The 24,636-nt window shown below is 40.6% G+C and overlaps 1 non-coding gene across 1 annotated transcript; it reads right to left on the bottom strand.

The window, feature by feature from the left end:
• Positions 1–291: 291 nt before the first annotated feature.
• LOC112752744 (small nucleolar RNA R71) lies at positions 292–399 on the bottom strand. Its single transcript, XR_003177164.1, has one exon. It is a non-coding gene; the product is annotated as a small nucleolar RNA R71 (small nucleolar RNA).
• Between the last annotated feature and the right edge of the window lie 24,237 nt (positions 400–24,636).

The following is a 24,636-nucleotide window of genomic DNA, read 5'->3' as shown; positions in this document are numbered from 1 at the left end:
AACAACTTTGAGCTGAAACCTCAATTAGTTTCTCTGATGCAGCAGAACTACAAGTTTCATGGACTTCCATCTGAAGATCCTTTTCAGTTCTTAATTGAATTCTTGTAGATCTATGATACTGTTAAGACCAATGGGGTTGATCCTGAGGTCTACAGGTTTATGCTTTTCCTGTTTGCTGTAAGAGACAGAGCTAGAGTGTGGTTGGACTCTCAACCTAAGGATAGCCTGAACTCTTGGGATAAGCTGGTCAAGGCTTTCTTAGCCAAGTTTTTTCCTCCTCAAAAGCTGAGTAAGCTTAGAGTGGATGTTCAAACCTTTAGACAGAAAGAAGGTGAATCCCTCTATGAAGCTTGGGAGAGATACAAGGAACTGACCAAAAAGTGTCCTTCTGACATGCTTTCAGAATGGACCATCCTGGATATATTCTATGATGGTCTGTCTGAATTAGCTAAGATGTCATTGGATACTTCTGCAGGTGGATCCATTCACCTAAAGAAAATGCCTGCAGAAGCTCAAGAACTCATTTACATGGTTGCAAATAACCAGTTCATGTACACTTCTGAGAGGAATCCTGTGAGTAATGGGACGCCTCAGAAGAAGGGAGTTCTTGAAATTGATACTCTGAATGCCATATTGGCTCAGAATAAAATATTAACTCAGCAAGTCAATATGATTTCTTAGAGTCTGAATGGAATGTAAGCCGCATCCAACAGTACTCAAGAGGCATCTTCTGAAGAAGAAGCTTATGATCCTGAGAACCCTGCAATTGCAGAGGTGAATTACATGGGTGAACCCTATGGAAACACCTATAATCCCTCATGGAGAAATCACCCAAATCTCTCATGGAAGGATCAACAAAATCCTCAACAAGGATTTAATAATGGTGGAAGAAACAGGTTTAGCAATAGCAAGCCTTTTCCATCATCCACTCAGCAACAGACAGAGAACTCTGAACAAAATACCTCTAATTTAGCAAACTTAGTCTCTGATCTATCTAAGGCCACTCTGAGTTTCATGAATGAAACAAGGTCCTCCATTAGAAATTTGGAGGCACAAGTGGGCCAGCTGAGTAAGAAGATCACTAAAACCCCTCCTAATTCTCTCCCAAGCAATACAGAAGAAAATCCAAAAGGAGAGTGCAAGGCCATTGATATAACCATCATGGCCGAATCCAAGGAGGAAGGGGAGGATGTGAATCCCAAGGAGGAAGACCTCCTGGGATGTCCAGTGATCAATATGGAGTTTTCCTCTGAGGAACCAAAGGAATCTGAGACTCATCTAGAGACCATAGAGATTCCATTGAACCTCCTTATGCCATTCATGAGCTCTGAAGAGTATTCTTCTTCTGAAGAGAATGAAGATGTTACTAAAGAGCAAGTTGCCAAGTTCCTTGGTGCAATCATGAAGCTGAATGCCAATTTATTTGGTAATGAAACTTGGGGAGATGAACCTCCCCTGTTCACCAATGAACTAAATGCATTGGATCAACTGAGATTGCCTCAGAAGAAGCAGGATCCTGGAAAGTTCCTAATACCTTGTACCATAGGCACCATGACCTTTGAGAAGGCTCTATGTGACCTTGGATCAGGAATAAACCTCATGCCACTCTCTGTAATGGAGAAACTGGGAATCTTTGAGGTGCAAGCTGCTAGAATCTCATTAGAGATGGCAGACAATTCAAGAAAAGAGGCTTATGGACAAGTAGAGGACATGCTAGTAAAGGTTGCAGGCCTTTACATCCCTGCTGATTTCATAATCCTAGACACTGGAAAGGATGAGGATGAATCCATCATCCTTGGAAGACCCTTCCTAGCCACAGCAAAAGCTGTGATTGATGTTAACAGAGGTGAATTAGTCCTTCAATTGGATGAGGACTCCCTTGTGTTTAAAACTCAAGGTCATCCTTCTATAAACATGGAAAAGAGGCACAGTAAGCTTCTCTCAGTATAGAGTCAACTAAAGCCCCACAGTCAAACTCTAAGTTTGGTGTTGGGAGGCCTCAGCCAAACTCTAAGTTTGGTGTTGAACTCCCATATCCAAACTCTAAGTTTGGTGTTGCGAGTCTATAAAATTGACCTAATCACTTGTGTGGATCCATGAGAGCCCACTGTCAAGCTATTGACATTAAAGAAGCGCTTGTTGGAAGGCAACCCAATTTTTATTTATCTAATTTTATTTTTATTTTATTATTCTTTCATGTTTTATTAGGTTCATGATCATGTGGAGTCACAAAATAAATAGAAAAATTAAAAACAGAATCAAAAACAGAAGAAGAAAAATCACACCCTGGAGGAAGGGCTTACTGGCATTTAAACGCCAGTAAAGAGCATCTGGCTGGCGTTCAACGCTAGAACAGAGCATGGATCTGGCGTTGAACGCCCAAAACAAGCAGCATCCTGGCGTTCAGATGCCAGGAATGCACACTGAGGAAAGCTGGAGCTGAACGCCAGAAACAAGCATAGAACTGGCGTTCAACGCCAGAATTGCATGCAAAGGCATTTTACATGCCTAATTGGTGCAGGGATGCAATTCCTTGACACCTCAGGATCTGTGGACCCACAGGATCATCGTAGGATCTGTGGACCCCATAGAATCCCCACCTACCTCCACTCACCTTACCTCCTCATAATCCTATATCACCCCCTCTCTCTCCATTCATAGTCATCCCTTCTGTTTTCCATTCACCACTCACATCCATACACCCCACCTACATTCAAAATTCAAAATCTCTTTCCCACCCAAGCCCACCCATATAGCCGAATACACACATCCCTCCATCTCCTTCATATCTTCTTCTTCTTCTACTATTCTTTCTTCTTTTGCTCGAGGGCGAGCAACATTCTAAGTTTGGTGTGGTAAAAGCATAGCTTTTTTTGTTTTTCCATAACCATTGATGGCACCTAAGGCCAGAGAAACCTCTAGAAAGAGGAAAGGGAAGACAAAAGCTTCCACCTCCGAGTCATAGGAGATGGAGAGATTCATCTCAAGGGTCTATAGCTCAATGGTAGAACATTTGACTGCAAATCAAGAGATCCCTGAGATACCTCAGGGGATATATTCTCCTCCACACAATTATTGGGAGCAACTAAGGGTGGAACATCAAGAGCACTCAATCATCCTCCATGAAATTAGAGAAGATCAAAGAGCTATGAGGGAGGAGCAACAAAGATAAGGAAGAGACATAGAAGAGCTCAAGGACATCATTGGTTCCTCAAGAAGAAAACGCCACCATCACTAAGGTGGACTCATTCCTTGTTCTCAAATTTTCTGTTTTTCGTTTACTTTATGTTAAGTGTTTATCTATGTTTGTGTCTTTATTACATGATCATTAGTGTCTAAGTGTCTATGCCTTAAAGTAGTGAATATGAATCCATCACCTCTCTTAAATGAAAAATGTTTTAAAAACAAAAGAACAAGAAGTACATAGTTTCGAATTCATCCTTGAAACTAGTTTAATTATTTTGATGTGGTGACAATACTTTTTATTTTCTGAATGAATGCTTGAACAGTGCATATGTCTTTTGAAGTTTTTGTTTTAGAATGTTAAATATGTTGGCTCTTGAAAGAATGATGAACAGAAGACATGTTATTTGATAATCTAAAAAATCATAAAAATGATTTTTGAAGCAAGAAAAAGCAGTGAATACAAAGCTTGCAAAAAAAATAGAAAAAGAAAAAGCAAGCAGAAAAAGCCAAAAGCTCTTAAAACCAAAAGGCAAGAGCAAAAAGCCAATAACCCTTAAAACCAAAAGGCAAGGGTAAATAAAAAGGATCCAAGGCTTTGAGCATCAGTGGATAGGAGGGCCTAAAGGAATAAAATCCTGGCCTAAGCGGCTAAACCAAGCTGTCCCTAACCATGTGCTTGTGGCGTGAAGGTGTCAAGTGAAAACTTGAGACTGAGCGGTTAAAGTCAAGGTCCAAAGCAAAAAAGAGTGTGCTTAAGAACCCTGGACACCTCTAATTGGGGACTTTAGCAAAGCTGAGTCACAATCTGAAAAGGTTCACCCAGTTATGTGTCTGTGGCATTTATGTATCCGGTGGTAATATTGGAAAACAAAGTGCTTAGGGCCACGGCCAAGACTCATAAAGTAGCTGTGTTCAAGAATCAACATACTGAACTAGGAGAATCAATAACACTATCTGAACTCTGAGTTCCTATAGATGCCAATCATTCTGAACCTCAATGGATAAAGTGAGATGCCAAAACTATTCAAGAGGCAAAAAGCTACAAGTCCCGCTCATTTGATTGGAGCTATGTTTCATTGATAGTTTGGAATTTATAGTATATTCTCTTCTTTTTATCCTATTTGATTTTCAGTTGCTTGGGGACAAGCAACAATTTAAGTTTGGTGTTGTGATGAGCGGATAATTTATACGCTTTTTGACATTATTTTTAGTATGTTTTTAGTAGGATCTAGTTACTTTTAGGCATGTTTTTATTAGTTTTTATGTTAAATTCACATTTCTAGAATTTACTATGAGTTTGTGTATTTTTCTATGATTTCAGGTATTTTCTGGCTGAAATTGAGGGACTTGAGCAAAAATCAGATTCAGAGGTTGAAGACGGACTGCTGATGCTGTTGGATTCTAACCTGCCTGCTCTCAAAGTGGAATTTCTGAAGCTACAGAACTCCAAATGGCGCGCTTCCAATTGAGTTGGAAATTAGACATCCAGGGCTTTCCAGAAATATATAATAGTCCATACTTTGCCCGAGTTTCAATGACGAAAAAGGGCGTTGAACGCCAGTTCTACGCTGCAGTCTGGAGTTAAACGCCAGAAACACGTTACAAACCAGAGTTGAACGCCAAAAACACATTACAACTTGGCGTTCAACTCCAAAAGAAGCCTCTGCACGTGTAAACTTCAAGCTCAGCCCAAGCACACACCAAGTGGGCCCCAGAAGTGGATTTATGCATCAATTACTTACTTCTGTAAACCCTAGTAGCTAGTTTAGTATAAATAGGACTTTTTACTATTATATTATCATCTGATGATTTTTTAGTTCAACCTTGGATCATATTGATCACGTTGAGGGCTGGCCATTTGGCCATGCCTGGACCTTCATCACTTATGTATTTTCAACGGTAGAGTTTCTGCACTCGATAGATTAAGGTATGGAGCTCTGCTGTTCCTCATGATTTAATGCAAAGTACTACTGTTTTCTATTCAATTCAACTTATTCCGCTTCTAAGATATCCATTCGCACCCAAGAACATGATGAATGTGATGATTATGTGACGCTCATCATCATTCTCACTTATGAACGCGTGCCTGACAAACACTTCCGTTCTACATGCAAACAAGCTAGAATGAATATCTCTTGGCTATCTAATACAGGGGACCGAGTCCGAGATATTAGAGTCTTCGTGGTATAAGTTAGAACCCATGGATGGCCATTCCTGAGATCCGAAAAGTCTAAACCTTGTCTGTGGTATTCCGAGTAGGATCTGGGAAGGGATGGCTGTGACGAACTTCAAACTCGCGAGTGCTGGGCGTAGTGACAGACGCAAAAGGAGGGTGAACCCTATTCCAGTATGATCGAGAACCTCCAGATGATTAGCCGTGCCGTGACAGAGCATTTGGACCTTTTTCACAGAGAGGATGGGATGTAGCCTTTGACAACGGTGATGCCCTATATAAAGCTTTCCATGGAAAGGAGTAGGAAGGATTGGATGAAGACAGCAGGAAAGCAGAGGTTCAGAGGAACGAAAGCATCTCTATACGCTTATCTGAAATTTTCACCAATGATTTACATAAGTATTTCTATCTTTATTTTCTGTTTATTTATTATTATTATTCGAAAACTCCATAACCATTTGATATCCGCCTGACTGAGATTTACAAGATGACCATAGCTTGCTTCATACCAACAATCTCCGTGGGATCGACCCTTACTCACGTAAGGTTTTATTACTTGGACGACCCAGTGCACTTGCTGGTTAGTTGTATCGAAGTTGTGACAAATTATGAATTAAGATTAGAGCACCAAGTTTTTAGAGCCATTACCAGGGATCACAATTTCGTGCACCAACACCATATACAACAATCCAACCAATCCTCTTCATCTTCCACCAATCAAGTTGATGAGCTTAGAGCCACTGTGGATAAACGGAATGAGAGTTATAAGGATCAATTCGAGGCCATGAATGCTCAATTGGCCAATATCACTGATATGATCTCAAAGATGGCCATGTCCTCCAACAACACCAACCAACCCTCAAGCTCTTCTAGCCTTCCTTCCCAACCCCAACCAAACCCCAAGGGCGGTCTCAACGCCATCACTCTACGGTCGGGGACTACATTGGAGGAGATACCTCCTAGGGTCATGGAAGACATTCATAAGGAAGAAGTGGTTGTTGAAGCTCCATATAAAGAGAAGGAGGTAGACAAAAGGCAAGATGAAGAAGGTGTAAGCCTTAAGGAACCCAAGAGGAAAACTATAGTGGATGAGTCCATTTCTATCCCATTCCCTTCCTTGGTGAAGAAAGCAAAGAAAACTCCGGAATTCGATTTAAACATGCTTCAAGTGTTCAAGAAAGTTGAGGTAACCATACCACTTCTTGATGCTATCCAACAAATTCCGAAGTATGCAAAATTTCTGAAAGACTTGTGCACACACAAGGATAGGATAGGAGAGTTGGAGACATTATCCATGGATAGTTCAATTTTTTTCTTGATGGAACCTATTCCAAAGAAATGCGGTGACCCTGGACCTTGTTTGGTGTCTTGTTGTATTGGTGGACGTACTTTTCATGACTGTATGTGTGATCTAGGAGCTTGCGTAAGCATCATGCCACTTTCTATCTTTGTGCGGTTGAATTTAGCTCCATTAAAGAAGTCGGCGGCGAAGTTTGCCTTAGCCGATAAGAGTGTGATCACTGTGATGGGAATAGCAGAAGATGTACTTGTGGCAAGCAAGGACTTAGTCTTTCCGGTTGACTTTTACATCTTTGAAATGCCTCCAACAGAAAATAGAAGCTCATCCTCCGTTCTACTTGGTAGACCCTTTCTTAAGACTTCTAAATTCAAGTTAGATGCCTTCACTGGCACATATTCCTTTGAGGTTGTAGATAAGACTATCAAATTCAATTTGGAAGAAGCCATGAAGCATCCTCCCGAAGAGCATTCCGTTCTCCGATGTGATGTAATTGATGAAGTGGTAGCAGAAGTACGAGAAGAAGACCACAACAAGTTGTGCTACCATATTGTTGAAGAGACGGATGACCAAGAGGATGAACAAAAGAAAGTCGTTGAGAATGAACTCCGTGAGCTTGATGAAAAGGAACCTCAGCTTGAGGCAAAAAGTGAACTGAAGCCTCTTCCATCTCATTTGAAGTATGCTTTCTTAGAGGACAACCAAAAGTTTCTGGTCATTATTGCTAGTGAGCTTTCGAGTGAAGAAGAAGAAAAGCTCCTAGATGTTCTAAGAAGGTACAAGAAGGCAATTGGTTGGAGCCTAGCTGATATTGTGGGGATTGATCCTCGCAAGTGCATGCATCGTATATTTCTCCAAGAGGGAGCTAGGCTGGTTAGGCAACCGCAAAGGAGACTCAACCCGACCATCCTTGATGTGGTAAAGAAGGAGGTCACTAGGCTACTTGATGCGGGTATCATATACCCAATTTCTGACAGTGAATGGGTGAGCCCGGTCCAGGTTGTTCCCAAGAAATCGAGCATCACTGCGGTTAAAAAGGAGGATGGAGAAGTGGTCACCAAGAGAATACAAAATGCATGGCGAGTGTGCATCGACTACAGGAGATTGAATGCCGCTATAAGAAAGGATCACTACCCTTTGCCTTTTATCGATCAGATGTTGGACCGTTTGGCGGGTAAATCCCATTATTGCTTTCTTGATGGATTCACTAGTTACTTCCAGATTCACATTGCTCCTGAAGATCAGGAAAAGACCACATTCACTTGCCCTTTTGGCACCTTTGCCTACAAAAGGATGCCATTTAGACTATGTAATGCACCTGCTACTTTTCAGCGGTGTAACCAGTGTCTTTTCCGATCTAATGGAGAATTGTCTAGAAGTGTTTATGGATGACTTCAGTGTTTATGGAACTTCATTTGATTGTTGCTTAGAGAACTTAGCCAAGGTCTTAGCTAGATGTGTTGATACTAACCTTATCTTGAATTTTGAGAAATGTCACTTTATGGTAAGGCAAGGTATAGTGTTAGGACATGTAGTATCTCATGAAGGCATTTCTGTAGACCCGGCCAAGGTCGATGTTATCACCACTTTACCTCACCCCTCATCTGTGAGGGAGGTTCGCTCGTTTTTGGGACATGCAGGATTTTACAGGCACTTTATCAAAGATTTCAGCAAAATTGCTTTGCCATTGTCGCGCCTACTCCAAAAAGATGTGGACTTTGAGTTTGACAGTGCATATGTGAAGGCATTTGAAGAGCTAAGGAGAGTTCTTACAACAGCATCGGTTGTGCGAGGCCCCAACTGGACATTGCCATTCGAGATAATGTGCGATGTGTCAAACCATGATGTAGGTGCCTCACTTGCACAGCGCGATGGTAAACTCCCTTATGTCATTGCTTACTCTTCTAAAACACTGGATGCAGCACAATCCAACTATACCACTACAGAAAAGGAACTCCTAGCTATTGTTCATGCTTTAGATAAATTCAGATCTTATTTGCTAGGGTCCAAGATAGTGGTATACATGGATCATGCATCTTTAAAGTACTTATTGAAAAAGAATGAGTCAAAGTCTAGACTCATACGTTGGATCTTGCTTTTGCAAGAATTCGACATTGAGATTAGGGACCGGAGTGGGTCTCAAAACTTGGTTGCGGATCATTTAAGCCGCCTTGAGAATTTAAAATTTGACCCATTTCCGATCAATGACTCATTCCCATTGGATAGTTTGCATGCTGTGTCGGATAGCTTTCCTTGGATTGCCCCAATGGCGAACTACTTGGTTGCAAAAATCTTCCCTCCCAACTTTTCTAAAAACAAAAGGGACAATTTGAGGAGTGATTCCAAATACTACATTTGGGATGACCCTCACTTGTGAAAGAGGGGCGTGGACCAAGTAACTCGAAGATGTGTGCCAGAATCTGAAATTCAACCTATTCTTGAAGCTTGCCATTCATCCGAATGTGGTGGCCACTTTGGCTCACAAAGGACAGCTAAAAAGGTGTTGGATTGTGGATTCTGGTGGCCAACCTTATTCAAGGATGCTAACCGGTTCTGTGTGTCTTGCCATCAGTGTCAGAAGTCGAGAAACACGTCCCAAAAAGATGAGATACCTCAGCAACCTATGTTGTTCTGTAAGATATTTGATGTATGGGGCATTGAATTTATGGGACCGTTTCCCAACTCAAGTGGGTATCTATATATTCTGTTAGCAGTTGACTACGTGTCAAAGTGGGTAGAAGCAATACCTACCCGCCTGGACGATGCCAATACCATTGTTTCTTTTATTAGAAATCACATTGTATGCCGTTACGGGTCGCCACGAGCAATCGTGAGTGACCAAGGATCCCACTTTTGTAACAAAAAAGTAGAGACACTGCTCAAGCGCTATGGGATATTGCATAAGGTTGCCACTGCTTATCATCCGTAAACCAATGGACAAGCGGAAGTGTCCAACCGGGAGATCAAAAGAATCTTAGAGAAAGTGGTCAATCCACGAAGGAAGGATTGGAGCTTCCGGCTAGGAGATGCACTGTGGGCGTATAGGACGACCTACAAGACTCCGTTAGGGATGAGTCCCTTCTGGATTGTCTATGTTAAGGCATGCGACCTTCCGATGGAAATTGAGCGCAAAGCCTATTGGGCGGTAAAGCAGTGCAACATGGATCCAACCAAGGCGGGAGTGGCTAGGAAATTACAGCTAGAGGAGCTCGAGTGTTTGAGGAACGAAGCATATGAGAATGCCCGGATTTACAAGGAAAAGACTAAAGTATTTCATGACCATCACATCCGGAAGAAGGATTTCCAAGAAGGTGATGCGGTTTTCCTCTATAACTCGAGGCTTAGATTCATGCCTGGCAAGCTCCGTTCTAGATGGGAAGGACCCTTCAAGGTGTAGAAGATAAAGCCCTATGGAGTGGTAGAATTGTTTGATCCTAAAAGTGAAGCAACTTTCAAGGTAAATGGACATAGAGTGAAGAAGTACCATGGCTACAAACTCCCTAAAGAGCTAGAGGTGTTCCTGCTAACGGATGCACCTAGAGGAGGAGAAGCTTAAGCGACTGAGTATCCAACTTAAGGACGTTAAAGAAAAGTGCTTGGTGGGAGGTACCCCACCCTGGTAAGATCTTCCTTGTGTATACCATCTTGTTTTTAGCTTTAGATTCTTGTGAATATTGTGACTTCTTGATGTTGTTGATTGCATAGGATTGCTAGTTTTGTTGATCTTGTTGGATGATTAGGATGTTCATATAGATTTTCTTATTTTGGTATGGATGAATTGTTAAAGTGAAGAGAATGCTATGTTTTGAATAAGTGTATGAATTTGTGAAGTGTTCTCTTGACTACTAGCTTAAACACCTGCCAAAATTGTGTTAGAATAGCTTTTCTCCATGTTGTGTGGAAAAAAAAACAAGGAAAATGTGCATCTGCGTGCAAGCGCCTTGTGCGTGCGCGCGCGGGTGGTGCATTTCATACTCCTGGACCAAAAATCCGAGAGTCATGCCCACTTTGTGCCCATTTCATGCTAGGCACCCACGCGTCCGCGTACGTGCACCTTGCAATTTGACCATCGACGCGCAAGCGCACTGTGCGCGCGCGCGCCGATGGTGCTACATAAACCCCCTGGTACAAAAACCAGAGAGTTGTGCCACACTTGTGCCTAGCCTGTGCCCATACCGATGCGTCCGCATACTGCAAGCATCCGCGTCGGTCGCCAATTCACTCAGGCATGCGTCCGCGTACTGTGCGCGTCTGCGCACTGTGCTGCATGCCAACTCTGGTACAAATTACCCAAGACTTAGGCCAACTTTGTGCCAATCCTATGCTAGCGGCACAGCTACACTCGCGCGTCAGCACCATTGACGCGTACGCGTCCCTTGCCTAAATCTCACCGACGCGCCAGTGCACTGTGCGTGCGCGTGCCGGTTGCACGAACCAGTTTTAAAACTGGCGCACCCTGTTCTGTCCCTCTCCCACCTCTCTTTCTTATTTCTTTCTTCTTCTTCCTACTCCATCACCTCTCTTCTCTTCTTCTTCCACAATCCACCACCACCGTCTCTGGTTACTTACCGGGGACCACCACCGCTTCCGGTGACCCTATATCTCTTCTATCTCTTTCTCATCTTCACAAAAGAGAATTTTACCTTATTCTCTTACATTTTTTTTCAAGGTGCTACTTCTTCCATATCTCATCTATTACCCTCTTTGCATAATCTCTTCTTCTAGTTAGATTTTTCTTGTTTGTTTACTTATTTTCTATTTTAGTTACATGATTATATTACTTGCTTTTTATTTGCTTACTTTTCCTTTTTCTTGTTCTTCCATGGATGTTGAATTTGAGTTTTAATTTGCTTTGATAGATCTTCTTGTTGTCTCTCATTGTCTTTGTCTTTTAAGTGATGTTGTGTGATGATTGATGTTTCATTTGAGCTTCTAATTGGTTGAGTATCTCATAATTACTCATTGCTTGATAATTGCACACCAAGTGTTCGAGGAATTGCACGAATGCCATCTTGGTTTATTTTAATCATGTATCTTCAATTTGGTGCTCCCTCCTCATTCACTTGCTCTCTTCTAAATGCATTGAGTCCACTTTGCTTATCACTTGCTAATTAGATACTCATTGAACATGACTTGCTCTTTGTTATGGATGCTTGAGATTATTCTTCTCATGCCATTTTGCATGCCTCACTCCCTCTTGCATCCCATGCCAAGTGTTGTGACCCATGTCTCTATGATTACTTTGTTGCAATATTTCTTTTGGGCACTATCTTTCACTTGCATGTTTTTATTGAGATGACTTTTTGGGATTCATGTTTTCCTTTTTCCCTTTCTTTTTCAGGATGGCCACCAAGAAAGGCAGGGAGAAAGCTTCAAGGAAACCGGCCGCAAGAAGGGTACCCCAAAGGTCAAACTCTAAGGCGCACTCTTCATTAGGAGCCAAACCCCTATTTAAGAAGGCGAAAACACCCGCTCCTATTGATGAAAACGAGAAGAGCAAACCGGCAAAGGATTCTTCAAGATTCTCTAACCGCTTCTGTGAAATTGTGTTCCCCTCCATGGTTGAGAGGAACTATCATGCTGAGCATCTACTCGCTCCGCCGGACAAGGTTGCTCCTTGTATTCTACCCTGCATTGAACGGCGAGGATGGAAGTTTCTTCTGAGAAAACCACAAGAGGTCAACCTCTCATGGGTGGTAGAGTTCTACACTAACTACCATCTTCCCTCTCTTCAATCGGTATACGTACGTCAGAAGCAAGTCTCAGTTTTAGAAGAGGCTATTCAGCATGTGCTTAATGTCTTACCAGTACCAAGTGACATGGATGGCTACCAAGAGGTCTTACGTCAGCGACAAAAGTTTGGATTTGATTGGGACTCGATTCTCCGAGTCATTGCTGAACCAGTGGTATTTTGGACCCATGGTCTACTCCGGATGAGGCCCAAGTGCATTGACGCTCGCTTCCTCACTGTAGAAGCTAGAGCTTGGGCCCAGATCCTATCCCACTATGTGCTACCTAGCACTCACAAGTCGTCCTTCATGGCGGATCTCGCTTTGCTTGTTTGGTGTGTTCTCATGGAGAGACCGGTGAACATTCCACCTCTTGTCAAGCAAGCGATGGGTCAAGTCCACGGCCGTGGTAATTTGCCATTTCCAACATTGGTATCTGATTTAGTTGCTGCTGCGGGTGTTCCTTGGGAAGATATAGACACGAAGGCTATAATTCTGGCTAAGGGCGATGTGGTCCCAAGCGAAAAATACTTACATCATCCCATGAACAACCCAAGTCTTGACATAACCCTTCTATCTACTATTCCTTCTACCTTATCATCACCACCATGGCAAAGATCCACCCATCAAAGGATAGAAGGTCTACACCAGAAGATTGATAGATATGAGCAGCGCAACTAATGCCGATACACTCACATCAAGAAGCTTCTGCGTTGTGTTACCCCTAGCATGGAGGAACCCGAAATATTCACATCCACCTCAAACCCAAGTGATGGGAGTTTTGATGGAGGGGATAGTGAAGGTTCCTGTCCCGACCGCCCTTTGCGCATTGTTGGTAGCACGGAGGACCGTGCTATATTCTAAAGTGTGGGGAGGTCGTTCGACCTATCTCCATGGGTAACAATCTCTTCCTTTCAACACCCATGGATTTATCTTTTACTTAGTAGTTAGTACATTGCATGTGTAGTTAGTCTTGCTTGTAAATACTCCTTGCATGATAGCTAGTCTCTATAGAGTTACTTGGTCAAAATAATAACTTCTTTCCCAAGAAACTGTGTTTTGGGGTACCCTATCAATTTTGAAAAAAAATTTTTTTTTTTGCCTTAAACTTGCTTCAAGAATGTATTTTGGAACATAGTGATTGAGCTAAGAACACAAGCATGTAAGTTTTGAGCCTATTGTGTGGTTATATCTTCTAACCATTAATTCTCATTCTTGTGTGCATTATTCTCTCTCTATGATTGTAATCCTTGCTTTGTCTGATTCTATATGTCCATTACCTGGTGTATGAATGCATTTACATGATTGAGGCTATCATTTCAATAGTCACTTTTCCCAAACTGCCTTAACCCTTTTATCTACCATTGCTAACTAATTTTGAGCCAATGATAAACCCTCTTTGTTCTTAAATAGAGCACATCAATAATCCTAAGTGAAAAACAATGAATGTCCCTAGATTTGGATCCTTGATTAGCTTAGGTAAGTTAGGGAGTGTGTCATTCAAATGGGAGGGTGTACTTGGGAACTTGGGTAGATAAAAAGGTATGTTTGTAATTGTAATTGGAAATTTTGAAAAGTCGGAACATACTCATGTATTGAATGATTGAGCTATGTGCATTGGAACTTTTGTACATGAAACCCCAAGAAAAAGGGGACCAAAAAGAAAAAAATAAAAATATATTTTATATGTGTATATACGAAAAAAAAGAAATAGAAAAATAAAAGAAACAAAAAATAGAAAAAGAGAAAGCAATGGAAGGGGACAAAAATGCCCCAAGACAAAGTAATAATAATAATGCATATGAGATGTGAACTGAAAAGAATGCATGAGTATGCAAAAAAAAAAAAGTGAAACGTATGGGTAGTTAGGTATTGTATTATAGTTGTATAGGTTGTTCTATGTGTCTAGTGGGATCTTAAGTTAACCAAGGATTCAAATTTTAAGCTCACTTGACCATATACATTCTTACCTTCACCTTAGCCCCATTACAACCCATGAATAAGACCTCATGATACTTGTAAGCATGCATTAAGTAATTGTTGATTGTTAGATGAAAGATAAATATTGGAAAGCATGATTAAGAGAGAATTGAGTGACGAACCCTATACACTCAAGCGAATAGAGCGGATACACTTCCGGTGAGGGTTCGATGCTCAACTCCTTGTTCTCAGCTTTCACAAGCGTTCATCTAGCAAGTTATATGCACTTCATGTTGATGTTCAAATTGGTAGGATTCATGAACTACATAGCATTTTCACGTTTTATGCTCATATGTGTTCTTGGAGGATAGATTTACCCTTGACCAAGTAGATAGATGATTTTACTTTAGTTACATGCATTCATTTAGGAAATTTGCATTGCATAAACCCTTTCTTACCATGATCTTTGGTCTTTTTATTTTAAGCATGAGGATATGCTTGGTTTAAGTGTGGGGAGATTTGATAAACCCCAATTTTTTGGTTTATATTGTGTAAAATTTGGGGGTTTTTGTCAATATTTCTCACACTTATCCACAAGAAATGCATGGTTTTGTGTTCTCTTCCTAATATTGCTTCATGATGAAAAACATGCTTATTTTGCCTTAGAATTACTATATTTTGATCCTTTTTTATTGCCATTCGATGCCGTGATGTATTTGTTGAGTGATTTCAGGATTTATAGGACAAGAATGGCCTAGAAGAGAGAAAGAAAGCATGCACAAAAGAAAAGAACATGAAGATTTGGATTTTGGGAACTTCAGCACCGACGCGCACGCGTACCTCGTGCGCACCTAGTTGGAAGCGGCGCGCAAGGATGGACGCATCCGCGGATCAGAGAATTCCAACCGACGCGCACACGCACATGGCGCGCATGCGTGGATCACAAAAGCAATCGGCGCGCACGCGCGGAAAGCTGCACGTGACCTCATTAAAGGAAATCATGCCTGGCAATTTCTGAGGCTCATCAGGCCCAAATTCAAGCTGTTTCTGCTTGGAAAAGACCCAAGGATGCTAGGGGAAAAGGGGGGATCAATCATTTTACACTTAGACACAATTTTAGTTATTTTTTGGGTTCTTTGTTATTCTAGAGAGAGAAACCTTTGTTCCTCTCTAGATCTAGCTTTAATTTGATCTTTCCTTGTTGAATTTTGAATTGGATCTTGTTAATTACTAGTTTTAATTGTTTAATTTGAATTCTCTAGTATAATTTTGTTTAGATCTTGTGCTAGTTTTATGTTTCTTTGTTGTTTGTCATTTTATACCCATTTCATGAATTTTGTAGATCTTGATTTGTTATTGTTTCATTGATGATTTCCATGATTAATTGTGTTGTTTGAGTGATTGTATGTTGATAATTGTTAGTGGGTACTTGTTAGTTCCAATTTAATTACAATTTAATTAGATATTTTATTAATGCTTACCATGTGTTTGATGAAATATTTTCTTTGATTATGGAGTAGTTTTGTTTACTCTTGGCCTAGGCTAAAGGAATTGGGTAAGCTTGAGTCATTGGGTCTAATGAATTTGATGATTTGGAAACCCTTAGTGGTCAATTTGATAGCCATTGACACTAGCCTACTACCAAGTTAATTTGTAGTTAGGTTGGACCTTATGGGTTGATGTTGACCAAACCATTTAACATACTTCAAGTATAGAAGTAGACTTAATGAGTTTGGTTCCTCATAATTGTCAAGATATGGTTATTAGACAAAGATAGTGATCTCAATTCCCTTGCCTAGCCAAGAGTTGCTTTTATCATTCATATTTGAAAACCCAAAAATTTTGATTGCTTTATCTTAGTTGTAGTTACTTGTTTAATTTAGAATAGAATTACTTTGGATGTTATTTTATGAGTTTGGAATTATTTACATTTTGCTCTAATTGTTTGCATTAGTTTCTTGCATTCCAAGATTACTTGCTTGTTGAGATTCCTAGTTTAATTTCTTGCTCATGACTTGCAACCCCGGATTTCTAACCAATGTTGAAGCACATGTTTGCCCATTCCTTGTGAGACGACCCGAGGTTTGAATACTTTGGTTACTTTTATTGGGGTTGAACTTGTGACAACCAAATTCCTTCTAAATTTGATACTCGAGGATTGTTGTTAGGAAGAGCTATACTTGGAACGGGATTTTATTAAGAAATTCTATACCAACATAGTCCACGAGGGCCATCAGTAATTCCCCAGCAACTTTTCAGAGGTGTATGCTTTCAATTTTTTTTGATATGGTTGAAAAGTTGATTGCGGTATTTATAGATGATTTTTCTGTTTTTGGTAATTCTTTTGAATCCTGCCTTAAGCATTTAGCTCTGGTCTTGAAACGGTGTCAAGAATCAAACCTTATTTTAAATTGGGAGAAATGTCACTTTATGGTCACATAAGGTATTATTCTTGGACACCAGATTTCAAGCAAATGGATTGAGGTTGATAGAGTCAAGGTGGAGGTAATTGAAAAATTACCACCACCAACAAATTTTATAGAAGATTTATAAAGGATTTTTCTAAAATTGCTAAACTATTGAGCAACCTACTAGTTGTTAATGTTCCTTTTGTATTTGATATTGAATGTCTGCATGCTTTTGAAAATCTAAAGGCAAACCTTACCTCTGCTCCTGTCATAGCTCCCCCTGACTGGGATTTGCCATTTGAATTAATGTGTGATGCTAGTGATTATGCTATAGGAGCTGTTTTAGGATAGAGGCATGTTAAGCTTATGCATGTCATTAACTATGCTAGTCGTGTATTAAATGATGCTCAAAAGAATTACACAACTACAGAAAAAGAATTATTAGCTCTTGTGTATGCTATTGATAAGTTTAGGTCCTATTTAATTGGTTCTAAGGTTATTGTTTATACTGATCATGCTGCTTTAAAGTACGTTCTAACCAAACATGATTCTAAACCAAGATTAATCAGATGGGTGTTGCTCGTTCAGGAGTTTGATATTGATATCAAAGACAGGAAAGGGTCAGAAAATCAAGTGGCTGACCACCTTTCCAGAATTGAACCTAAAGAAGGCGTGCAACCACCCACAGTTGTGACTGAGACATTTCCAGATGAGCAACTTTTTGTCATTCAGCAGGCTCCATGGTTTGCAGATATTGCAAATTACAAAACCATGAATTTCATTCTAAAAGAGTACAGTAAACAACAAGTGAAGAAGCTATTGACTGATCCAACCATGAGATGCCACAGCAGGGGATTCTTGAGATTGAGCTATTTGATATGTGGGGTATTGACTTCATGGGATCTTTTCCGCCCTAATATTCTAACAATTATATCTTGGTGGTAGTTGATTATGTGTCCAAGTGAGTGGAAGCTGTGGCTCTGCCTACCAATGATGCCAAGGTGGTGATGAATTTTCTTTAGAGATATATCTTCAGCCGGTTTAGTATCCCAAGGACACTCATTAGTAATGGTGGAAGTCACTTCTTTAACAGACAGCTGGACTCACTTCTGCAGAGATATGGAGTCTGTCATAAAGTGGCAACCCCTTATCATCCTCAGACAAGTGGACATGTTGAGATTTCTAACAGAGAACTCAAGGGGATTCTAGAGAAGACCGTCAGTATCTCAAGGAAGAACTGGTCTAGAAAGCTTGATGATGCTCTCTAGGCATACCGGACAGCATACAAGACTCCTATTGGCATGTCCCCTTATCAGTTGGTCTATGGTAAAGCCTGTCACTTTCGAGTTGAGCTAGAGCATAGAGGTTACTGGGTAATCAAGTTTTTGAACTTTGATGCTCAAGTTGCAGGAATAAAGAGGATGCTTCTGTTGAATGAGTTTAATGAATTCAGATATTCGGCTTATGAGAATGCTAAGCTCTATAAGGAGAGAACTAAGATATGGCATGACAAGAAGATCGCCATCAGAGTCTTTGAGCTAGGTCAGAGAGTGCTATTGTTCAATTCAAGGCTCAAACTTTTTTCCGGGAAGCTGAAATCCCGGTGGTCCGGACCGTTTGTGGTTACCAGAGCATCATCGTATGGTCATGTGAAAATTCAGGAAGAGAATTCTGATAGAAGGTTTACAGTTAATGGCCAGAGGTTGAAGCACTATCTTGGAGGCGAGATTGATCGCCAAAGGTCCGCTTATCTGCTGAACTAGCAGAACTGACCATCAAGCTAATGACGTTAAAGAAGCGCTTGTCAAGAGGCAACCCGATGTTTCCGTATCCTTTAGTCTGATTTCTTTTATTTTGATTTTGTTATTTATTTGGTTTTAGTTGAGTTTCTACATATTTCCTTTATTTTTCATGTGTTTAGATCATGCAGAGTAATTAGAATAGAAACAGGTACCTGAAGACAGAGTTTTGGACACCCTGGAAGAAGTTGTTTCGGATTGGGTAGTGCCTAACTTCAAAAACTCAAGTTAAGTGCCGCATATTTGTTGAATTTGGGTGTTACTCAATGGAGGGGTGGCGCCTAACTTCACCCCTTGAAGTTAGGTGCCAATACTGCGTACAAGTTTGATGTTACTCTCGGGAAGGGTGGAGCCTAACTTGGCTCTATCAAGTTAGGCGCCACACCAAGCGTAGGAATTGCATTCAATTCGGGAGGCTTGAAGTTAGGCGTCACGTATCCCAAGTTAGGCGCCAAACCAAGGAGTAGAGTTGCATCACATTCGGGACACCTCAAGTTAGGCGCCGTTGGTGTTAAGTTAGGCGCCAGGTCAGGGGTACACGCATGGAGTTAGGTGCCACAATGCTGAAGTTAGGCGCTAGGTGAGTGGTAAAGGCACCAAGTTAGGCGCCAGTACTTCCCAAGTTAGGCACTGAGGGAGAGAAACACATGATGTTAGGCGCCGTTTATGCCAAGTTAGGCACCAACCCCTTCCCCAACTTTGACCAATTCCTAACCGAATCAGCAATCCTTGCACCAAATCTCCCCCAAATCAATTCCAAGATACCCCCTCCTGATTCAGCTTTCCCTTTTTTCCAAGCCATGCACAACAATAGCCCTTAACCCCGCGAACCCAGCCTTTCTCCCAATAAATTCTTTGTGCAGATATCCCTTGTCCAACCCGTGACCCAAGTACTTCCCCATACACTCCCGTGATACCCAGCCATTTCCCCAAAGATCCTTCCCCTTCCCAACACTTACCCGTGACCACCCTCTTCGAACAACCCCAACCCCTCCCTCTATATAAACCCTCCTCCATCCCTCCTCAAACCACACCTCAACATACTTTACCCCCTTCTCAACCACCATAACAACACTAACCCTTCCCTTTAAACCCAACCCCAACCATAAGATCGAACCCCTCTATGCGCCCCCTTCTCCCTCTCTCCCTCGTCTATTTTTATTCAGTGTATTTCACACAAAAAAAAGAACAGAAAAGAAAATTTTAAATTTAATTTTTATTTTCTTCTTTTTCAATTTCTTATTTCACCCTCTTTCTTCCCCTTTGTATTTTTCTAATTTGCTCGGGGATGAGCAAAAGCTTTAAGTTTGGTGTTCTTGCTTTACTTGTTTGTTTTCTCTATTTTCTGTAATGGCACCCAAAACTAGTGCGCCCTCAAAAAAGAGGAAAGGCAAAGAGTCAGCCACCAGTTGTCATGATACACACAGGTTCCGATCCAAGCTCCATGAAGAACACTTTTATAATCATACCTACAAGAGGGCTATAACTCCGAAAGTGAGATTTGCACTGAAACCGGATGAATATCCGAAAATCCAATTTCAAATTGAGAGAAAGAGGGTGGCATTTTTTGTGCAACCCGCACACGATGGTTGGACAACTGATGGTCCTAGAATTTTATGAAAATCTCTGGGTCACATACAAAGATGTTGAGGGGGCCAATGAGAAGGATTATAAGAGTTATGTGAGAGGCAAGGTCATTAATTTCAGCCCAAGAAGCGTCCGACAGGCCCTCCATCTATTGTGTCCGCCTCAGCTAACTGCCTGTTACAATGAGAGAATGCATAGAGACTAAGAACAGGATCTAGTTATTGAAGAATTATGCATTCCGGGGTCTCAGTGGAGGATAGGTGCAGAAGGGAAGCCGAACCAACTAAAGAGCACTGATCTTCTTCCTGTAGCTAGAGGATAGTTAGACTTCATCCGAAGGTCTATCATGCCTACTAGCAACCGGTCCGAATGCACTGTAGACCGGGCTGTTATGATATACTGTATCATAAAGGGAGAAGTGGTTGATGTAGAGGAAATTATTCCAGAATAGATATACAACATTGCTTCTAATCCTCTTAAGAAGGCTAGACTTGGTTTTCCACATCTAATTTACCGCCTGTTTGAAGCAGCAAGGGTAAAGGTGGAGAATGACTTTTCCATTCCTGTTGAGAGACTAATTACCAAGAAGACCATGGAGACTCACAGGGAATAGCACAGGGTCCCTAGAGAAGAGCAAGTTGAGGAGATGAGGAATACTGGCAGTAGCTCACTTCCTCTATTGAGCAGATGAGAATCACGCAGGATAGCCACTGGCAGTAGTACACTACGTCTATTAAGGAGATGAGGGTGACACAAAACAACCGTTGGGAATATCTCACCACCACCTTGATCAAATGAGAGCTGCTCAGGACTCTCAGCACCAGGAGATTTCCCAGCTGAGACAGGATTATAGCTGTCTGAGAGGACCATATGGATCACAGCCAGAGGAGAGAGATCCCCAGCATGGAGACTGAGGTGGCTTAGTTCTTTTACCTTCCTATATTATTTTGCCATTACTATGTTATGCTCCTATTTTCTGCTGTTTTGTCTTAGTTTCTGCATGATTCGTTGTTATTTCAATTCTTAAGTTCTAATTTGATTTGCTATTTTAATTCTGTTATTTGATTTTAGTTCTTAAAAATGTCTCATGTATTGCTCACTGAGCTTGAATTCAAAACAAAAAGAAAAATATGTATTGCATGAGAAATAGAGTTATATCAAAGAGTAGTCTTATTCACCTAATGTGGTGGTATTCTTTGTGATTCTGAATGCATGACATGAACTGTGCATATTTGAATTTGAATCAAAGGATGTTGATGTATAAGGACTAGGAATTTAGAGAACTATTATGAATTCTCTAAAGTAAACAAAAGCTTAATCCTTAAAGCAAAAGAAACAGCAAAAGAAAAATAAAAGCAAGGTCCAAGGCTCTAAGCATCAATGACTAGGGAGGTCAGACATGATTAAAAGCTCAAAGAGTTGTTTCTCTAGTCATATGCTTGTGGTGTAAACGTGTCAAGTAATCCTTGAGACTGAGCACTAAGAGTCGATATCAAGTGTATTTAACAGCGTATGCCAAAGGCTTTGAGCACCACTGTCTGGGAGTAACTGAAAGAAAAATCAGAATTTAAGGAGAGTTCCCCAGTTAAGTGCTTGTGGTGTTGTTGTGTCAAGTGAAGCTTGAGACAAAGCATTTAAAGTCACGGCTAGGCTCAGGGTGCAAAGCACCAAAGAAAAGAGAATTAAAGGAAATTTGTTGTATTCAAGGATTAAACTGAAGTATAAAATATTAGAGAATTCATAATATTATCTGGATTCTAATTCCGAATGACAATGACATTCCTCTGGTTCAAAGGAGAGTGAGATGCCAAAACTGTTCAGGATTGCAGTGTATAAACCCCACTTCAAGAAGAGACATGAGCTTAATTGAACATTCACTTCTCATGCAAATTCACATCCTAAGCCTATATTAGTTTTGGTTGCTTGAGGACAAGCAATAATTCAAGTTTGGTGTTGTGATGCGTGAGCACCTTTCCTATCTTTTCCTAGTGAATTTGCATTCAAATTGTTGAGTTTAATCAAGAATTAATTATCTTTTAGACACGATGGATGCTACTTTGAGTCGTGTGCAATTCTATTTATTTCAGGTGGCATCCGGAAGGATTTGATGGAGTTTCTGTAGAAAAAGAGAAGAAAGCGAATGATGCTGTCAACCCTGACCTCCCTGCACTCTAACATGAATAACTCGAGATACAGAGGTTCAACTAGCGTGATTTTAGTGGCATTAGAAAGCTGACTTCTAGAGCTTTCCAACGATGTATAATAGTCTATACTTCTTCTCCATCAATTGGGAAAAGGTGGCGCCTAACTTGGGATATTCCAAGGTAGGCGCTAAGACAAACTCCACACACCAATTTCTTGCTGCATAGGTGGCGCCTAACTTGGATTTTCCCAAGTTAGGCGCCAAGACCAAAGAAACACGTTCAGAGCATTTGGCCATGCTCAAGTTAGGCTCCACACCTCACCAAGTTAGGCGCCAAGACCAACAACAACACTCAAAGCAATTCGGCGAGGTCCAAGTTAGGCGCCACTCCCTTCCAAGTTAGGCGCCAGCTATAGGAATCAAAGTGGTCTCCATTCATTAATTGAAGTTGCACGAAGATCATCATTTAATTTTGATTAAAATTTTATTTCATTTATGAATAGGAAAAGATATTATTTAGTTTAAGAAAATATATTTTACATTAATTAGGATTAGATATAAAAGGGAAATGAATAAACCCTTCGGGCTCTTCTCTTCTCTTCTACCTCATTCCGCACTTTACAGTTTTACAGAACCCTTGTTTTTTCTCTGAACCATGAGCGACTAAACCTCCACTGTTAAGGTTAGGAGCTCTGTCTATCGTATGAATTGATACTATTACTTTTCTATTTTAATTCATGTACTGATTTCTATTTCAAGAATTGTTTTCGTTCTTTATCTTATGAATCTGGGTGAAACGGAAGTATGACCCTTGTTCTAATTGAGTTCTTGTAAAACTTGGAAAAGCTCTTTACTTGAACAACATCTTGAAAATAATTTCTCCTAAACTTATAAATATCTGGATTTAACGGGATACGTGACATATAATCCTCTTATATTTGGGTAATTAGGGTTTCTGTGGCATATAAACTAGAATTGAACTTAACCTTCTAATTGGAATCAAGTGACCAAGGAATTGGCGGTTAATGATGGTTAGGGGAGACTAAAAAGGTCTAAGGAATTAGGGTTTAGTCACATATAGTTTTCCATTAATTGAATCTTGCATGATTAAAATAGTTAGTAAGAAAAGTCAATCCGGAAGATAGATATCTCTGAAACGTTAACTATTTTCTCCACATATATTTCACCTCAATTTACTGTTTATTTTCTGATTCTCTGAATTGCAATTGAACTCTCAACACTCTTTTATGTTTGTGTAACTAAGTAAATCACTTAACCATTGTTGTTTAGTCCATCAATCCTTGTGGGATCGACCCTCATTCACTTGAGGTACTACTTGGTACGACCCAGTGCACTTGCCAGTTAGTTTGTGGTATTCAAATTACGCACCATCCATCTGTGGGGAAAAAGGAAAAGGAAGGGGTGAGAACCTATATGGTTCCCAATAAGGTGACATCGTGAAAATACATCTCTCTCATGAAACCTATAGTTTTGTCTCTATCGTAATAACTCACTTGCTAAGTCTCTCGGCTACCTCCGTATCGCGGGCTCTGACATAACTCTTTCTTGGCATCTTTCTTTGGGTCAATGTCGTTCCTACGCTATTCTCTATGACTGTTATTTCCTAACTTTACTATCTTATTCTATGCTTTTGAGAAAGTTAAATAATAATTTTAAAATACAGACAAGAATCAGAGAACCGAAAGTTATCGAGAAGCACATATCACATAACTAAAAGAATGAATAGTAAACAATCACAATCAAATGCGCATACAATTTATGATGCATGCCTGTCCCTAGTGCAGGCCATGAGCTCATACGTCGGTTGTCTACCTGCAACCCGACGTTACTCGAGGCGAACACCGAATATGGTTTTTTTACTGTGTTAGTCAGGCACATGGGTTTCATCGTGGGCGAACCCATGTCAGTCAGGATACGTTGGCATCACAGGTTATCCGTGTCAGTTAGGACAAATCACAATAATGTCGCTAGCATTTCTACGTGCATCACAGTAAGAAATAGGTTATCAGTTAGGAGGATATTTCTGCATTAGCAATCTTAGGCTATCAGTCAGGCGAGCACTTCCGCATTAGTAGTTTGGCTCAAAGGTCCAGCGAAACAAACAATTCTTAATTATATTTTTCATTCGTTGTTTCTCATTTCCTTTATTTTCATCATGCCTCTGCATCACCTTATAAATATGCATACCTCCGCATCACCACATAACTAAGCATATCTCCGCATCACCATATTACTAAATATACCTCTGCATCACCTTTTAACTTTAAACCTTCCTAGGAACAACTTACATTTTTATTCATTTTCTTGACTTGTTTAGCCTAATACCTCCTTGGCGACTAGTCTTCTATTTAATAATTAATATAACAAACAGAC

The sequence above is a fragment of the Arachis hypogaea genome, chromosome 15 (assembly GCF_003086295.3).
Source record: "Arachis hypogaea cultivar Tifrunner chromosome 15, arahy.Tifrunner.gnm2.J5K5, whole genome shotgun sequence".
Lineage (NCBI taxonomy): Eukaryota > Viridiplantae > Streptophyta > Magnoliopsida > Fabales > Fabaceae > Arachis > Arachis hypogaea.
The sequence above is the reverse complement of the archived record's forward strand: the minus strand, read 5'-3'. Positions and strand labels throughout refer to the sequence as shown.